This window comes from Lepisma saccharinum, chromosome 10 (assembly GCF_977018435.1).
Source record: "Lepisma saccharinum chromosome 10, izLepSacc3.1, whole genome shotgun sequence".
NCBI lineage: Eukaryota > Metazoa > Arthropoda > Insecta > Zygentoma > Lepismatidae > Lepisma > Lepisma saccharinum.
Window position 1 is genome coordinate 76034300 of NC_139238.1, and position 19897 is coordinate 76054196.

The 19897-nt window shown below is 38.2% G+C and overlaps 1 protein-coding gene across 2 annotated transcripts in view; it reads right to left on the reverse strand.

Moving 5' to 3' along the window:
* The window catches only part of Cad96Cb (protocadherin Fat 4-like Cad96Ca), a 244023-nt gene extending 234063 nt beyond the window's left edge, over positions 1-9960 (reverse strand). For both annotated transcript variants that reach the window (XM_083130503.1, XM_083130502.1), the window contains exon 1: positions 9768-9960. The gene's annotated coding sequence lies outside the window, so the exon portion shown is untranslated. The remainder of the gene's footprint in view (positions 1-9767) is intronic.
* Positions 9961-19897: the final 9937 nt, after the last annotated feature.

The following is a 19897-nucleotide window of genomic DNA, read 5'->3' on the forward strand; positions in this document are numbered from 1 at the left end:
CCACCAGCAGTTGGAAATACAAACCGATTTCGTCTTGCAAGTTGGATTGTACAGTGAGATGCAGAAGTTTTGCTCCAATTGTACATGGCTATTTTCATGATTTTTTTCTTGCGTCCTTGTTGTTTTTGAGAAATGATTTTTTACTAGGGCTGACCCGATACCGTTATATCGGTGGGATTGGGCCTTTATACGTAGATATTGGATAATTCAGGAGCTTGATGATAATTTATTACAATGTGTGGTAGTGCAGCTATAGCCCTACACTCCTCACATCAACAACTCTAACATTTTAATGCTTGAAAGGAAGTCATAGTAAGAAAAGGACTTCTCAATGACCTAAACGATATACAGTATATTTCCATTGTAAAGAAATGCAGTGGAATATGTAAATGAAGATGACGTCATATAACAACATGGTACAAGATGTATTTGTAAGGGGAATAATGGGAAAATTTCCATAGTACCCCCCTTCTGCTTGAAAATATAAACTAAACATATCAGTGGGAAAGTTATTTAGGGGGAACTAGAAAAACTCGTCAGAAATTGATGGCTGTATAAATACAATATGGACAAACATCTTGAACATTTTGCTGAAGCGGTCTTCCTAATGTGTAATATCGTACAGAAATGAGTTTATTGCTCAGTTTGTTTTGTTTGCTGAGGTTTTGGGAGGATTGACTGCAGTGGCGTGCCCAGGACTTACTAAAGGGTATTTGGGGTTACGTACACTTTTTTTTGTTAGTCAGTTCTCATTTTGCTGTCGTTTACTGCCTTTGGCGTTCCTTTTTTACAGGAATACTGAGCCAAAGGAGGGGTTATGACCCCACCAACCCCCCCCTTTCCCTTGGGCACGCTACTGGTTGACTAGTCGCCATTGAGTATCCGCCTTCCTTCCTAGCGTCACCAGCGGGGTATAAAAAATAGAACATTATGCGTGATCACGTGATCAATAGTATTATTACCACGAAAAAAAATCGCTTATTATTATTATATTCAAGATACATATTTTTGTCAATTATTTCAGAAACTGGGCAAATTTGCAGCAGTGTTGCTCTTTAGATGTCACGGAGGTCAATCATTTCATCAAAATACCACTGAACAATACGCAGCGCGTTCTGACAGATTCCAAGTTCAAACAGTCAATAAAGATATACTATGTCAAGCACGTGTGCATGTGTAAGCAAAACAATCTTACAGACAGAACATGCAGCGTTGCTCTTTCTGTACAAAGACACCATATAGTTTGGAATTCTTGATGGAAGTTACAAAACAACCAAGTGTAAGGTCTTTGCCAACGGTAGCCAATACGTATAATGATGTTTACATTTTTGGTGTTTACCAGTTGTCATTTCAGGCTTGTACCAGTCTACAAGAACCAGTCTACAAGAACTGTTAATTGTTGTTATGAGAATTGATATTCGCTGCCTATACGGTGAAGTGGTTAGCGAAGCGCTACGTGGCTACGCTAGGCATGGATATTATCACCATGATGTGAAAATGTCTCTTTGTATTGGAAAATATGAACTTATTAAACTTTTTACTTATGAGAGATGTTATGAATATTAATAAACCTGTATTTTAATTAGATACTAGCTGATTACACGGCGTTGCCCTGGTATTTATTTATCCCAATCTTCTATTAAAGTTGTCCGTGGGAGAAACATGGCGATCTTAAATCCACTCCGCAGTAGTTAATAGACTGCCCCTATGACTTGTTGGTCGTGATCGAGAAAGCAACTCTCTCTCTCTCTCTCTCAAATGTCATCGTGAATATCACCAATCAGCTTAGCGACTCCAAAAACTATGGATTCGACACTAATGTAGGTCATTTTTGACATTTTAGTTTTCACCTCCTATTACCCCCCCCCCCCCCCCGCCGCTAGGTGATGAACTTGGAGTTGAACGGCATTCGGAGTGTCACTATTCATCTTAGCGACTCCGAAAACTATGGATTTCACACTAATATAGGTCGTTTTCGATTATTTTTACATGTCACCCCCCTTCCCACCCCCACCCCTAGGAGTGCCAGGGGTGTCTTACCCTCACAGTATTTCTTTCCAGATTGTAAGTCATGTGTATACCAAGTTTGGTTGAAATTGCTTTAGACGTTCGAGAGTTATGCCGGAACAAACATACATATATACACACATACATCCATTTTTATATATTAGATAGATTAATAGGTAAAGCAAGGGGGCGACATGTGGGTCAGAGTGGGCCATGCTCCACTCAAAACTTCATACAACTTGAAATTACACTTCTGTGGAAATATTCACCATCTTTTGCACCGAATTTTTGAATCATTACTAAGCTAATGCAAGAACATTCATTACATTTAAATCAATGAAAAGAAACTGAATAATTTGGCACTATGTGGCTCGTAAGAAAACATGCATGACAAAGCAAATTCAAGTTGTTTTCTTTTTCGAAAATGTCGTACGTTTCGTCTCTTCATTGTCTCTACCCTCCCCCACAACGAAATAATTTTCACATTTTACTTACGTGATGTTTAATGTTAGTGATGATTTCTTTTCAGAGATTCTCAAGTCCTTTTGAATTGTTTTCTGGAATAGCATCTCGTTAGAACGGTGTGAATTAATGTCAGAGGCGGCGCAAGAGGCGCACCTCTTAATTTTCTTCCGCACCTCTTTTTCAAAACCAATTTTCAACTGAATACAATATTAACTCTTGCAGTGTTACATTACATGAAAGTGACTACATGATCTCGCATTTTTTGTACATATAAGTATCTCCTTTTTCAAATAGAATTATTTCAGGATATACGGCAAACTTTCTTTTTTTTACTCAACGCACACAGATTGAACACTTAGCACCTACTTTCTTGTTGTCGTCATCCGTATAATGTTTTAATAATGGCGTTAATTGCCATTTTAATTAGGGGGTCATGGGTTCGTTCTTAACATTTAATTAACAAGTGAATTTTTAACTCTATTAGTTGCATTGCAAAGGTTCAAAAAGCGTGTTTTTCAAAGCAAAGATGGGTTTGAAACCCGGTGGAGGCACATAGTGGTTCGGATCCCACTTTAAACTGTAGGTCCAGTCCCGATTAGCCTTGCAGACTAACGAAGCTCCTACACCTTGACTCATAGCTTGTATAATTCTCTGTGGGAATTGTGTTGTGTGCTGTTCATGCACATTTATGATTGTGCCTTCATCATTTTCATTTCATCGCCATTCATCCTCATCTTCTGATTAACCAAAAGTGGCAGAAAGCTAAGTAAAATACACCAAATCAATTTAAGGTAATGATGATTTCGAATTTCGTATTTCAGCACGTAGCTCAGTACGACTGCAACCTGTGTTTGTATGTTTACACCCTATCAACACTTTTTTGTAGTGTAAGACGCAATATACGCCATTGGTCTGGCTTAATCAATCAATCAATCAATCTTTTATTTTGGACCTAACAGCTTTTAAGCCGTTTCTTGTCCACGGCTTCTCCTTGGAACATACATAATTACTTTACATTTAAATTATCGTTATATCTTTTCCCTCCATTTTTTTTAACAGAAGTTGTATTAAAACTATTTAGAACAAAAGTAAAAAAAATCCCTTTGCAGTCTCAATAATGTTAAACTATGTCTCACTTGAACATCTGGATTGGACACCAAACTCATCACGTTTATAGGAAATTGAACTTTTAAATTACATAAAGTTATGTATAATGTATTTCTTTCCCTATTATATTTTGGACATATCTGTATGATAATGCACATCTACACTTTGCCAGCCACATTCACATCTCTTATTATTCGTTACTCCAATTCTGAATAAATGTTGGTTTAGTACATAAATGTCCCTATCTCAGTCTGTTTATTAACACAGTTATATTTCTTGTACCACCGACATGATGCAACCATGTTTCATGTGGCTTGAATTGAGCCATTGATCTATATGATTCACCAATTCCGTTTCAAATTTCCAAACATGTCGTGGAGAAATCAAGCAAAAATGAAGGAAGTCATACTGGTCTTTAATTTCCTTGGTATTTGATTGGTTGATTGGCTTTATTTTACTTCGTTTTTTGGGCCACTTTTGGCTAATCTTCGAAGATGGGGATGAGTGATGAAATTGATGAATGGACACTCACAAATATCCATGCCCAGGCCAGGACTCGAACGCCTGGCGTCGTCCTTGCTATTTGTGGTGGCTAAAGTGTACATGCATGTTTCATGCTATGTTTGATTTCGACATCGCACCCCCTTAATTTCATTCCCACCCCTTCAGCATCCCCAGATGATTAATCCTGGCGCCACCGCTAATGTACAACGGGGACTCTCTTTCAAAAATACAAAATAATGGGAGAATCCTCGATAAAAAAACTTCCATAAGTGAATAGAACAAAAAAGAAATAAGTGCACAATAAAAAATAGCCTTCCCTCATGGAATCTGTTGTCCTGAGAAATAGGAACACTCGAAATCATCTCACAAGAAGGTTTTTCGAGCAATTAGTAGATTTCCTGTGGGAACGGTTTCAAGTCAGTCTTCCGAGGGTTTAATTTTTCAGGGAGCTAAGACCCAGGCATCTAATGGAACTCCCACGCTTCAGTCATTAGGCTTAACGGACTTAATGGTGGCGCTAAGTGCACATGACATCGAATCCCTAATTGGCATTCGAAGAAGGTGACTTCTTGAAGTAACTAACGAAGGATTCGCGGATCCAGGTTACTTGCACTATGCTGCTAGCTATAGTACTTTTGTGGTCCACTTATGTGATGATTAGGAATACCGTTCGTTTTCTTTCAAGACCACTTTATGCACAGTAATGGTAAACGGGACTGGACCTACAGTTTAAAATGCAAACCACTCTGCGCCTCAAACGGGCATCGAACCCGGGACTCCTTGAATCTGAAGGATTCGATTCCCTAATCCGATATGTGAAACAATTTTCATCTTCCCATTCCAATGTTCGGAAAGTTACTTTTTGTAATAAAATATATGTATAAACTTGCATGTGCTTAGTAATTACAATTACTCCATTTATAAAAGTAATGAATTAACTTTTACATAAGGAATGATCATTATGTAATAAATGTAAAAAAAATTGTAATAAAAATATATGTATAAACTTACATGTGCTTTATTTATGTCTCTGGTACATAATACAGACAGTATAAGTCTTCCTATATTATTACAACAACAAGAATACTGAAGTATTCAAGCGCAATTAGAAATGACGTAGCCTAGATTATTGCCAGTGGCGTTACCCCGAAAATCCTTTCACCTTAGCATCCGGAGAAGACATATTGTTAGAAACAGAATTGTCAATTAAGGTATCCCCCACGTTACAAATTTTCAAGTCGTAAAGTAAATGCTGATAACGTTACAGATACACCTACTTACTTTAAAAGGTAACTAATTAAGTTAGAATTACTGAAAAAGTAACTGCGGGAGGGTGATTTTACTAGTAACGTTCTCCTCCTGCACTGTCAGCGAGTTAGGAACGGTGCGTGCGACATACGAACATAATGGCGAAATATGAAAGAAAACTGGAAATGCGATTCGATATTACCAAGTTTTTACTTAGGCCAATTAGGATCTCATGGGAAATTTACAAATACCGTATTAAAAATTAAAAATGCAGAAGAGGCAAGGCACAAAAAAAATCCTTGAGGGGTCAGAATTTAACCCTTTGTGTGCGCTTACGTGTAAACAACCACAAATTCCCTCCTTTCGTGTGGAGGCATTGCCATGCAATTTAAAATATCCTTATGTCGTTGTTTACTAAGTGAATACATTTCCGCCATGCTCCTTTGCAATGAAAATGAATTCAATCCACGAATGCGAAGACTTCTAGCCATAACAGCGAGGTTTACAGGCAAGTAAACTATGCGATGCAAGTTTCAACACGCTTGTTTTCACAAGTTCACAGGTGCAACTGGTGTTTAAGCATAGCTACGACGCCAAAATACTAAACTGTGGTCATCCAGTGGTTTTCGAGCCGCTAAACAAGCCGTATTTATCATAAAGGTATTGTCATCAACAAATTGCCTCAACATTACAAATCTCCGAATGCTGTGCATTTCATTGCTGTCCGGTAGGGGAAAAACACTGCATTGTAAATAAAAGACGCGGAGATGCGTATTGAAGAAATTATTATGGAAGTACACACTGCAGCTGCATTAACAGATATAAAAATATTCTCAGTATTGCTTATTGTATTTATAAAATATACTTTACCGCTGAGTTCTATTGCATTTTGAAATATGACACGCATAGTTTAAAAATGTTGTTTTAGAAATACCATATGCGATTAAAACTGAAAATTCCTGGGAATTTTAAAACTATATTACGTACCTTAAAATGGGCTGAAACCAAGTAATTATGATATACAGGGTGAGCATAAAGTCTTTCCCTGATTATAAATATTTATATCTCAACTTCCACGGTAGATAGGCAAATAAAACGTATGGCAATAAGTAGTGCAATACATAAAGTTTTTTTTTCCATTGCTTTCTTTTGTCGGATTCTTATTCTCTTGTCTGATTTCTTTTTTCTCTTGTGCTTCAGGTAGCGTAATTTTCAGATGAAGCGACGTTTCACATATCCAGGAAAGTAAACAGACATAATGTCCGGATATGGGGGTCGGAGAACCCACATGTCGTGTTACAGCACATAAGAGACAGCCCGAAAGTGAATGTTTGGTGTTGCTTAATGCACAACAAAATTATTGGACCGTTCTTTTTCATTGAGCCTACCATTACGTCAACAGTTTACCTGGACATGTTGAAACTTTACGTTGCGCCTCAGTTACAGGAATTTCAACTATGGGTAGTGTTTCAACAAGATGGTGCACCGCCACACTGGGAGTTAACTGTTCGCCAGTTCTTGCATGACACCTTTCCAGACAGATCGGTAGAGACGGTCCCATATCATGGCCACCGCGTTCGCCGGACATAATCCCTCTTGACTTTTTTATGGGGTTACATTAAGGACACAGTGTTTAGTTCACCAGTTCCTGATATGCAAACACTTCAGACACAAATACGGGATGCTATAGAGACGGTGACGGAAGAGATGTTGGCAAAGACATGGAGATAAATTGAGTATCGCCTAGACGTTCCAAGGGCGCACATGTCGAAGTGTACCGATAAGAGAACATTATGAGTTAAGCTACCATTTCCAACAAACCGCATATCGGTATCTAGCATAGTTCTTTAGCAATAAAAGTTTGTAATCAGGGAAAGACTTTATGCTCACCCTGTATATTATTATTATTTCTGTCATTTATTTGTAGACGCGCACTATATATATATTTCATCTGGTTTCTTTTCTCATTTCTTTGTGTAGTAGTAGTTAGCCTTTAAATAAATTATTTTTTAAATATTTTATTTATGTAGTATCTTATATTTTCTTCTGTATAATAATGTACTCTGCTATATCTTTCATCGTTGGGTTAAGTGGTAGAATTAGTATTTAGTGAACCTCATCAAAGAACAAATGCGAGTACGATTGAACTGAATTGAACGATTCTCTTAGTACTGTACCAATTGCACTGAACATACTGCATAATAGCGAGTACGACAGAATAACCGTCGGGCCTCCCTGATGGCGTAGTTGTAACGACATCCCCTTGTAATCAAAGGGGTTCCGGGTTCGATACGCAGTGGAGGCACATAGAGATTCGGGTAACACCTTAAACTGTAGGTCCAATCCCGATTAACCGAACTTTGCATTAAGTAGATTTTAAATTTATGCAAAGTAACCATCACCTCGGTTGTAGAGGGCGTTGAGTGCTGAACTCGTGACCTCGTCATCGGTGGTCCCATGTGTCTATAAATTGCATGTAAGCGTCATCCTCATTGTCGCGATTAGCTAAAATCGGTGGAAAGACGGCGCCACCCCTGGCGTGGTATTGCTCTGTGATAACTAGGGCTCGGAAGTTGAAGACCTATAAATTGCCAAAAAAATACCTATAAAAAGACCTAAAAACTGAATAAAGGACGTATAAATATGATCCAAATTAATTAATAACTTCAGTTTTAATTACATATTTAATGAATAAAAAAATAAAAAATTCTGGTGGTATGGAACCCACAGTCCGAAAAAACTATATGAATGAAATGAATCTTCTTTCGGTTCAAAAACATTTTTTCTCTCGTTTCAGGGATGGTTAAAAAAAATATATATTGATTTCTTTACTACAGAAAGGATGTTTAAGAGGTGATGAACTGATGATGATTCGAATTGAGAATGGGCAGTAATAACATTGTCAAAAGAAGGTGAAGTTGCAAAAAGGCTAAAAAGGACCAATAAGCCAAAAAACGCCGAAAAAGGCAAAAAAGGACAAATAAAACCCACCTTTTTCTGGCCTACAATAAAAAAGGATTTTTCCTCAACTTCCGAGCCCTTGTGATAACCAATCCGCCACAGAGGTCGTTATTCACAAACCGTAAATTCTGACTTAATAGCAAATTGAACGTGAGATATTCCCAAAAAAATTGAACATTGATCAATTCAAGAATTTTAAAATGAAAGATTAACTTTAATATATTCAGAATATTATGATAAATATAATGGAATTCTGATACGTCAAGTCAATCCTTACAAATAAAATCAGTGTTTGGAAGTAGTTGTTATATTTTCGAGTAACAGAAACTGTTACATATCTTTTATCATCTAACGAAATAAATAGTTCCATCCATCGCAGTTATTTTTTAAAACGTTACAACAGCAGCGAACTAAAAAAAATGGAAATAAAATTTGAATCTTCATGTGCACATTTCTTATGAACCAAGATTAAGCGATACGTAATTTTTTCAAGTAAGTTTGATTTTGAAGGTTCTTTTTACCCCTATATTTTTACATTTAAGCACGTGAGGAATGAAGTTTACTACAATTTAATGAAAATTAGTAGCTATTAATTGAACAAGGGCATCAAAAAAGGACAACAGATTGCTCAGATTATATATCATCTAGAAGAAACTGTGATATAAACTCTCAGTAAATTTTAGAGTAAAGGAACTTTGGTAAGACTCGTAGAAGTACTTGTATTGCGTAATTGTAATCTTGAGAGTGGTAATATTCAGTGGTGGCAAATTTTGAAAAACATTGGGGTTGGCTGAACTCGGTGATTTCTTTTATAATTTTACGCAATAATGTATGTCGGCTGAGAATTTGCCTTTTTTGTTCCTTGGTGAGAATATGTAGGCCATTTCTGAGAGGAATACTTGAATTTTATAGTGGTTGTTTTTCCTTATTTTAGTCACAAGTATCTATTTCGAAGATAACTGCTTTTTGAGTGTCTAATCCGAAATAATATTGAAAATCTGTCTATGTTTATCATTTCCTGGTGCTCTTTTGTCTTCCCATTTTGAGAGTTTTTAGTGCCTATCGACCCTCATCCTAGTAGTAAGCCTTACCCTCCCTTACGTTCCTAATAACAATGTGACCATGGATAGTGTAAATAATACAGAAGACTGAAAAGTATCATATTGGAGATGTAAACGTATTATTATAATGTATTTTGATAACACTCAGTCGGAAATCAAATTGTGAGAACTCATTGTCTTTAGGTGTATAATGATAAGTTTGTTTTAAAATAAAATATAATAATATGCAAATTATTTGGTGGACTCGAGCCCCACAGCTCCATGTAAGTTGACGACACTTGCAATAATATTTCTTTAAATCTTAACATACTTGTGTACTGCATTTCAAACTACACGCGCCTCACTATTCTGTGAAAGCAATTAGGATCACAATTTTTAGAAGAATATAATAAATAAAACCATTTCTATACTTACTATTAATGTCAGATTGGTCCACAGCAATTCCACAACACAGCACACGCAATTTCTACGCAACGTTCAAACGCACGACACCACGCACAGTTCAAAGACCGTCATGGACTCCTTTATGTGGAAGGGCACTCGAGAAAACAGCACGATACGTCACTTCTCTCGCGAACTGCACACACAACGATCGCACCTGCCAACCGTCCGGCCACTGAAGCGACTCCACAAAGGGGAGAAACCACCTGTCACATGTTTGTGCACGCTGCGCTGGCGTTTCCATGGTTACGGCGCTGCGATTGGCTGCTTCGGGAGTGGCACACTTCCTGCGTCAGGTAGCTCGGGTACCCACGTGGGAACAACCGATGGGAAACTTCTCTGCTTGTCTTTTGTAGCGGCAAGGAAAAGTTTGCTGTCTGATGGGACTGGACCTACAGTGGGATCCCGTTCCGAACTACAGTGCACTGTGCCTCGAACGCTGGACTCCATTGGCGTAACTTTCGGAGCAGGATCGAACCTCGGACTCAACTTTGAAAAGGGGGGAAAGAGGGGCAGAATTGAAAAGTTTTCCATTCCATAAAAATGATACATGATTATCATCAATTTTATTAATACTTTTCCCCCTAAATATGTAACTGTAACATTACTCTATAAATTTGCTCCTCAGGGCCCAGGAGGTAAACAAAGATGCACTTGTAAACTGTAATAAATCTGAAAACTTGGGAGAAGCAAGTGCACTCCCTCCTTGCCCCCACCAAGTTACGCATATGCTGGACTCCTTGATTACAAAGCGAGCTTTGCGACCAAAGCGACAGACGACAAGTGTCGTTTGGAAACGAACCCTCAGTAATAAATGCAACCTTAGAAACCGAAGAGACAGGACAAGCTACACATGTCGCTTGCTTCTTGCGTGTCGCAAGGGCTGGGAGATTCGACACTAAAGCGACAAGCGACACGGGCCCCTTCAGTCAAATGCAAAACTTCACGCGCATGCACGAAAACAGATCGAGGCGACACAATGCACGGTATTTAGAAAACGGCCTAGACCGAGCGACACGTGCAGCTTGTCCTGTCGCTTCGGTTCCAAAAGGTTGCATTTATTTCTTATGGTTGATTTCCAAGAGACAAGTGTCGCTTGTCTCTTTGGTCTGAAAGCTTCCTTAGAGTGCATCGTATCGTATCGGGCTGTTGATAGCGCATGCGCGGTGAAATAGACTGAAGGGGCTCGTGCCGCTCGTCGCTTCGGTGTGAAAGTCCTTCGCACTACGCCATCGGGGAGACTCTCGATGCTGTGACCTGTGCAAGAATATCACAAGGAAGGATATATAACGACGGTTTTTCAAATATTGTTTGTGATAATGATGGAAGTGGTGAATGGAAAACTTGACGGCGATCGAAGATAATCTTGTTGATATTGACCGTTGCAGTCACCATTTCCTCGTTAGTGTACGCCTGCAAGGGTGAACTACACTGCAGTGAGGGAGGACTGATGGTTGCATGTTGTGTACAGTGGGATCCATGAGTATTACCGTGCAAATTGTCCATCACCATGTTCGTGCACTTTGTTTGACCCCATAAGAGCTTCAAGAATTAAAAGAAAACTCAAGACAAGCTGTTGACAACTTCTGCACCAGCATACATAAAAATCCATCGCTTAAAGCACATAGGATGTAAGAGAAAACATTAATGAAAATAGACATGGACAATTTGCGGAGCAATACTATTGGATCCCACTGTACAATACTCCTTGCACTCCAAACGCGTGCTCGTCATATCGAACTTCCAATGAGAAATTGTTCAGCAGGTATTGTGCAGTTAAAAATAGATTATTTTTGATTGTCAAGTGGCAAGGGTTTCCAACTATCGATAGAAGGCACATAAGTTCCAAACTGCAATTTTCTGTTGCTTTCATCTGTCACACTGAATCAATTAAAGAAAATAGTTATATTTGGCATGTGTAAACAGTGATAATCCAACATCAATATCATATCTATAATGTTTATTACGCCTCTGTTGGGGCTTATGTTTGAAATCACTAAAAGTCATGTTTAATTTTAAAACAAGTTATTCTTAATGAAACATACATAACAGCGGGAATGGAACTCAATGTTTTGATGTTTGAATGCAATGAAAATAATGATAATAATAAAATAATAATAATAAATATCACTTATTTTAATATGCATGTATTCTTATTACTATTAGTAGTACTCGTGTCAGGCCCGTACCCAGGAGAGGGGCCATGGGGACCATGACCCCCCACCCCTTCGACCCATGAAATATTTCAATGTGAATTTAAATCTTTATTGTTAATTTACACATATATTATTTTCTAAAATTGCTTATTCAATTCTCGGAAGTATTCAAATAGCTCTGTGTTCCGCACATTAACAATGTTTTTAAATTTCCTTTAATTCTAATCTGAACTTCTCTTTGTTTCAAACATTCGGATCTACCCCCCCCCCCCCTTTAAAGAAATCCTGGGTACAGGTCTTAGCAACATAAACAAAACTAAGATAAAACACGAATGTAAGACCGATCATAAGTATGAAATCTGATTGAGTTATTCACAATTATTAAAAAAAATCGAGAATTAAAAAAATCTAACACTTTAAAAAACCTTTAAACTTTTCCATTATTTTTTGAACTCTCATGTATATATAAATAAATAAAACACATTTTCGGATATGTCCCCTTCCTCAAAAAATTCTTGGTATGGGCCTGACTCGTGTCTATTAATTTGTGGTTGTGGTTAAGCACTGCATATACACACGTAAATACATAATAACTGGGAGGGAACATTAGTACATTAAATTTTCGCTAACCTCTCACAGAGTAAAGGCACTATATCTCTGTGTGGTTATCGTCGTTATCTAGAGGAATGGAAAATAAAAATTGGGTGGAATAATACCTATTATTTCCGAAGCAACGTATCAAATTTCACCCCGCTGCAATACGTGACGTGGCGTCAAAGGCTTCGAGTTCTGCATAAAAAGCTACGACCGCTTCCGGAATATAATTTCCCGTTCGGCCGAAAGGTTTCTCTGAGTTGCCGATTCCGTTACAGATAAAGCACAAATTGAAGAATTAACTTTCTTCTCAAAACTTATCGTTCGGAACACATATTCTTTAACGATGCGGCGTTGCCAAGTTGTAACACCAGCGAAGCAGATACAATCTTTCCGTAGCTGATACGTTGTGGGAAATATTGTACAAGGGCAAGAATTCTCGAAAAGGTTCTTATCTCTGTGTGTGTGTAACCAGGAAGGAAGTGGAGAGTCTAGATATATGTTCATTGCAAATGAGAATAGCAAAATGATCACTGGTTAGAAGAGGTTACAGGCCGTAGCTAAAGTGCAGCGTCTGTATTCATAACACTTGTAAACTTCAAAATATAGACACGTCTATTAAAAAAAATATTCATTAACCCTCAACTACAGTTGTGACGTCCCACGGACAGGAGTGTTCCTTTCGCTTGTTACCCCGCCAGTAGTTTTGACCTTGAGGCTATCTCTCCTTCAGCGATGCCAACCCTAGCATAATGGTGCTAAACCTAGCATAATTTAACCGCCTTTGGCACCTAGCACCCTGTGTTTGGCATAACAGCCAAATCTAGCATAATCTGCAACCGTCGGTAGATATTGAACTCAAAGGAAAGTGCTCTGAAGAAGTGAAAATAAAAGTAACTGCACATCTCTATTTCAGGAGTTTCCGGCTCAGGGATCCCGTCCCCCAGCAACGCATTTCATCTCTTTCGCATCTTCCTGCATTAAAATCGAAGAGGAGGGTTGGGGCGGCCCACCCTCAAAAGTTTGTCCTTTCCGAGCACCGACACAAGGGGTCAGCCATTTGCTGTGCCTGTATTTTCGCGAGGAATGTTTAGTAGAAAGTTGGATTCACAAATAAAGCTCATGTGCCACCCTCCTTTGTCGGCAAATTTTGACCATCTCTGTCTTCAGCTTGTGTTCGGTTCCGTTCAGTCAACTCGACATCTTACCATTTCGGAAGCCGTCTCCGCGGCGAAAAAAGCGTTGTTCCTGTGCATGATTTTAATTCTTCGTGCGTGCGTCTTTCAGTGTATTTTTGAGCGTGTGTTTAAGTGTTTTTTCCTGCTTTTTAATTTTTTTTGTATAAAATATATTTGGAACAATTTCGAAAAATGAGTATCTACTAGTAGTGAAACTCCCGAAAAGAAAAAAAAAGACCGTGGGGATTTAAACCAGAAATGGGAGTCGTATGCTCAGAAATATAGAAAGGAGTGCGAAAGAGGCAGTTTTTATTTTTTCGTTTGGCGAGTACCTTTTTCCCTTTCCTTTTCTTTTTCTTTTTATTTGCAAAAATTATTAGTTTACATAGAAATGCATTGTATGAGGATTTGAAAGTTGTAAGGAACTAGCACAAAAGTGTGCGTCTCTCGCAAGGTGTTGTTGGAGGTGGAAATGGGTTAATACGGCCTTCCATATAACGTAAAAAAATGCAGTAGCATATGAAATATATTTGTGAATTATACACCGACCCCCACCCCGGCAGTAATTGAAAGGCAACGACGCTTAACTTTGTCATGTCATCTTCCCTCTCCCCATCTGCTAGAAAAAAATATGTGAAGTATTTTTACAAATTTACTAAGCCACATGCCCTAGTTCGTACTTACTCCCAGAGACCCTAAGGCAAAAAAGCGACTTAAAATAAATAGATCTTCGGGTGGGATAAAATATAACATCTCAAAATAGTAATAAAATATATTGTTAATAATAATAATAATAATAATAATAATAATAATAATAATAATAATAATAATAATAGTGCCCTAGCACAATTGGGTGGCATTCTAGCATAATTTCACAGTTCGAACAGCACTTTTCGTAGCTGAGGGGTTGGCAACGCTGCTCTCCTTTCAGTACCTTCCTCAACTTCAGTGTGCTGTGAAAGCGTGAAGGGAAAGGTTGCATTATCTGCTTCTGTGGTGTTCTATTTATATACTGAGGTCCCGCGGACGTCACGACTGTGTTTGAGGGTTAAAATCACCGATGATTTATTACGATCAATAGACAAGAGAATTGCAGATTTTTTATTTGTGGCATATACTGAATAGAGGGACCCGTGGTTTTGAAGAATGAATGTTAAACAATAACTAAATAAGGACTAAATTCACGTTGATCAGCTACGTGTAAATACTCAGTTAAGATATATTTTGGATTGGTGTATTTGTTTTGCTTAAACTCACAATATAAACAAAATATTTTTTGAGGGAAGTTAAAAAAATAATGTTTCGCTCTCAAAACTACGTAATTGTATTCAGTGAATAACAAAGCATAAGACATGATTAAATTCACATCATTTAAAATATGTCTTGATATATTTATATTCCCATTTGTATGCCCAAAATGTTCACGATTGTGGTTAAGGGTTAAACTTCGATGAAACATACACTTAGATTTTTTTTAAAAAAAAACTCAATATGCTGACCAAGTACAGAGTGGTGCAGAGTCTGAAGAAGACCTTGCTAAAAGGTTGAAACGTTACGTTTGGTTCATGTTTTATAATAAAATAAATTTCTGCCTTGGTCAGCATATTGAGGTTTTCATATCATGGAAACAAGGCTTAATGGTGTTATAATTAGATTTAACAAGACAATACTCCCCTAAAACTATTTCCTTCTGACTTTCATGACAGCAAAATGATGAATAAGACATGCAAAGCCAATTTATTGCATGACATCAGCATTCGCTGTAAAGGATGCCGAACTAGAAAGTCTGTTATCCAAATGCTGATAAAATACTCACAAAAATTCTCAGAGCAATGTCAAGATTTGGGAAAAGCACTTTTAAATGTTTTTCAAGAATAAGTTTTAAGTAGTAACCACCCGAATACACTTCACACTTTGCTTCAGTCAAGTGAAAATCCTTTAAAAATGCTTAAAAGACGATGGCCGTTGTTACTTTTGCCCCTTCAGCGTATCAATTTTCTGCCCCCCCCCCCCCCCCCCCCAGGACTTCCAGCCCCTAGGTTACAGCCTAGGATGGCTCAGTGGCAAATCCCACCTGCCTATATTGCTCTAGCAACGTAATAAAGACATTGGTTTGGTGACTTATAAAAGGGGTGTGCGTGATCCGGTAATGACGTCATTTTGTTCGTTACCATGTTTTGTATGAGAAAGAAAGATGTTAACACGGAAAATTTTGTGCGACTCATTATGTACTCAAATCAAATTAACATTACTTAAAATCAGCGACAATTGGGGGGCGAGGGCCCCCCACTTTTTGCCACTTTTGCCCCCGCGCTATGCTAAACCTTATATACGAGGGATAATAAACTGTCTTTGCCCCCCCCCCCCCCAGTTTTGGAACCAGGCCCGTAGGTAGAGGGGAGCAGGAGGGGGCAGTTGCCCTCCCTGAGAGCCTGCTTTGCCCCTAAGTGAAAAATACGGAACACATTCCTACCTGGAATTCTCACTAATGTTCTTTATAATTATATCATGTGTTACTCTAGCATCATAACAAAGACACTTATTGATTTTGTGATTTATTAGGGTGTATGGGATTCCGTTTAATGTCGTATCAGGATTGGGAGGGAATTCCCTTCCAGATTCAGACTTCGGGAAATGATTTCGCAATTTTCAGTATCTAGAACAGTTGTGACATTTTGAGTAGTCTTGTATTAAAGGTGCCTAATGTGTTCGGATGTTTTTCTTGGATGTGTTGCTATGAACTTGGAACTGCTTAAAGTTTTGTTTCCCAAGTCTACCTTTTGGTAATAATGATTCATGTGGTAGAGAGAGGGAGTGGATATTTGATTGTTGTTACTTAGCGTTGCTTTTCTGCCACTTCTAGCTAATCGTAACAATGAGTAATGACGTGAAATTGATGAAGACACTCTCATAAACAGTTCTGCAACCACAGGGGGGCAGGGGGCATTGTCCCCCACCCCCCGACCTTGGACGGAAGTCCATTCTAGGGAAAGCAAACATTGAAGTAAAAAACAAGACTATTTTTCTAGGAGAATCTAAGAATAGCAGGACAACCGGATACTCATGATGGAATTACTTTTCACGTGTTTCTTGCATTTTTCTTCCAGACGGCCAAGGACATTTGCAAGGGGCACAGAGGAGCAATTGCCCCCATCCTCGATTACAAATTTTATACAAGTAAAAGTACATTTCGTAAAATTTTCTTGCTCGCTCCGCTCGCAATCTCTCCTATTCTTATAGTGCAAGTTCAGAGCCATAACTATGGGGCGGTGGGAGTCGGCCCTGGGAAGCAAACGATCTATATGAAAACAAATGTTAAAGAGAATGCCATGGCGCCCCGTAAAATTATTTGCGCCCTATTAAAACAATTTCTTTCTATGAAACTTAATATGAAATATTAATGATGACACTGCAATCCAAGAAGTCATTGATCAATCAAGGGATTCATATTTGTTTGCCAGGTGTCAAAAACATATATTTACCTATAATTCACACAATATTTTGCAAAATGGTTAACATAACCAGTAGGCAAACATTGTCTGTAGTGATTCAAGAGTCTCCCCTTTGAAGGAAATAGAGTCCGTTGTGGACTAAGGGAGCCATGTTTTAATGTTTTAGCAAGTACAAAAATTGTATTATAATTGTTTACACAATTCATCAAAGTGTAGATAATACGTAACCATTATTATTTAATTAATTCGATTTTTCTTGCATAACACAACACATTGCTGTTGTTGGATTCTCGTTAGATTCCTTTGTGCGTAAAAATCTTGCATACTGGAAACTAGAGGGAATCATTATGAAGCATGATTTATAAAGGGCTCCCTTAATCAGTTCTGCATAGAGGCACAAAGCTGTTGGTACATATTAATCGTCTATTAACAATGGACGACCTGTAAATATCAAGTAGATACAGTCCCTATTAGCCTATTTATGTTAAACTTTATATTCTTTGGCAATCTGGAAAGGTCATTATCGAAATATTGCCATTTGATGTTGCTCGAAGTTTTTTTTTTTTTTGTTCGTTAGAGTTTCAAGATATCATCCCTTTTCTGTTACTTATCTCTTTTGGTTTAGGGGGCAAGTGCCTCTGTGTACCCTGCTATATCTGCCAATGCGACACCGTATATTAAAAATTTGCCCCCTCTAGGATTGACTTCGCCCCCCCCCCTACAAAGAATGCCTGGCTACGGGCCTGTTTGGAACCTTGCCCCCATTTTGGTACCCAATCGCCGCCACTGCGTTAAAATTATTCGCTGGTGCTAACACACATTTGGAATTGCTACTCAGAATTACAGGAATTAATATGTCGATTAGGATGAGAAAACTATTCTAATATTTCATTTAGGACATGAACGGACTTAATTCATATATTAAATCTTGTTAAATCTTGTGATCAACAATATTTCCACGCCATTCTGTAGTTCAACATCAGTTAAACCCGAAGTACGTTCTGTTGTGATGAATAGATTTCTTTGGTTCTGTGAGTTTTACCCTTGAACAATTACGGAAATGTCATCTTTTATTTTACGATATTACGTATTATGAATATAGGTCAGTGCAACGTACTGTAAATTTTGCATTGTGTAGACTTCAATGTCATGAAATGAAAGTTTCGTTCATATGGCCAATCCAATTTGTGTCTTTGAACTTGAACAGCAGAATTCCAGTATTCGATAACTTTATTTACCAGTACATTTTCTTGCCATAATTCAGAAAACATGGTGTTGCCCCCAATTTACCACTCAGTGGTCTCTTACCGTTAGGTAATCCGACAACTATGCTGTACAAACTTATTTCCTCTCCTATGCGGCACACATGTTCTTCTCATCAAAGTCGTCATTATTTAAATGGTTAAAGGTATTCGTTCGAATTGAAGCAGTGGAAAGCAGGAAATCCCCGTCGCCCTCCCCAACATTTTCGGGGCTTCTTCCCCAACCTGTACATTTCTAAATACCATCCCACAACTAGGAGAAGCAAGTTCTAAGTGCTTGTTTGTGAATGTAGTACCATAGGCATTTAGCAAATAACACTAAACGTTTGTATTCCAGTTTCCGATTTCATTTAGTCTGAAACTGGAGACTCCACTTCCCAAAAAAGTTTTATTATGTGAACATCGCCATTACCTCGTTAGAAATAACAAATTTAATAGTTCTATATAATTTATACATAACGATATTCCATCATTTATATTCACAATTCTCAACAACACATTAAAAAATTTCCACAAAGATTAGAGAGGAATAAATTGTACGAAAGAAATAGAAAGTACTTCTTAAGCCCGATGCAAATGCGATGTATAAACATCAAACTCTACAATTTGTAACGTTTGTAACTATTGCGGTAGAAAGCGAAATTGTAACGTGATAAGATATAGGAGAATTATTTGTATTCCAGCATCTAGTAAGAAAGTGGAGATACTGCAACTGCACTGGCTCTCTTTAAATTACAAACGGATATTACATTGACACTGGAAAGTGGTCAATTTCACACAATTTCCTTGCACTTCCATCCAGGAAATAAACCAGTGAGCATCCTTTTCGTTCATAAACCTTTAACCACTGTGCGAAAACAGCTGAACAGGAACATCAATTAAGAGAAATTTACCTTGGCAAGTCAATTCAGTTGAAAAAAAAAACCGTGTGGGAATTGATTTATTTTCCTCGAAGTGCAAGGGAAAGTTCTTCAGAATCTGCCAGGAGCAGTGTGTCTGTGCAGGACAATGAACGATTTACCCGACGTGATTGTAGCAGAAGCCCTTTGGCCTCATGACGTGGTCTTCTGTGAATTTTCGAAGGCGGGGCTCTCAGCCAAATAGACTTGTTCAGCGATGCATGCCAACATCCAGTCACGATACTTGCTTTGTGTTGGAAAAGGAGAACACTGTGTTAGCTACACTTCCGCCACAACAATAAGTAGCCGAAGAAACTGGCGGGGGAAACGTGGATTCTTATTTTTCCATCAAAACTTCTTTCTTCTTGCTCGATATGCCTACGCTAGCGCCGCGGCGGGGGGATTCGTAAACTTCTAGACATGCACAATGCTGATAGGTCTGATCGTGTAACGCAAAAACGTGCTGGTCTCGGATTTTTTATGACCCAGACTTGGTTTCTGCGTGTTTCGTGGGTGGGGATTTTTAAGAACGGAAGGTGCTTTATTCTTCTGATTGTCGATA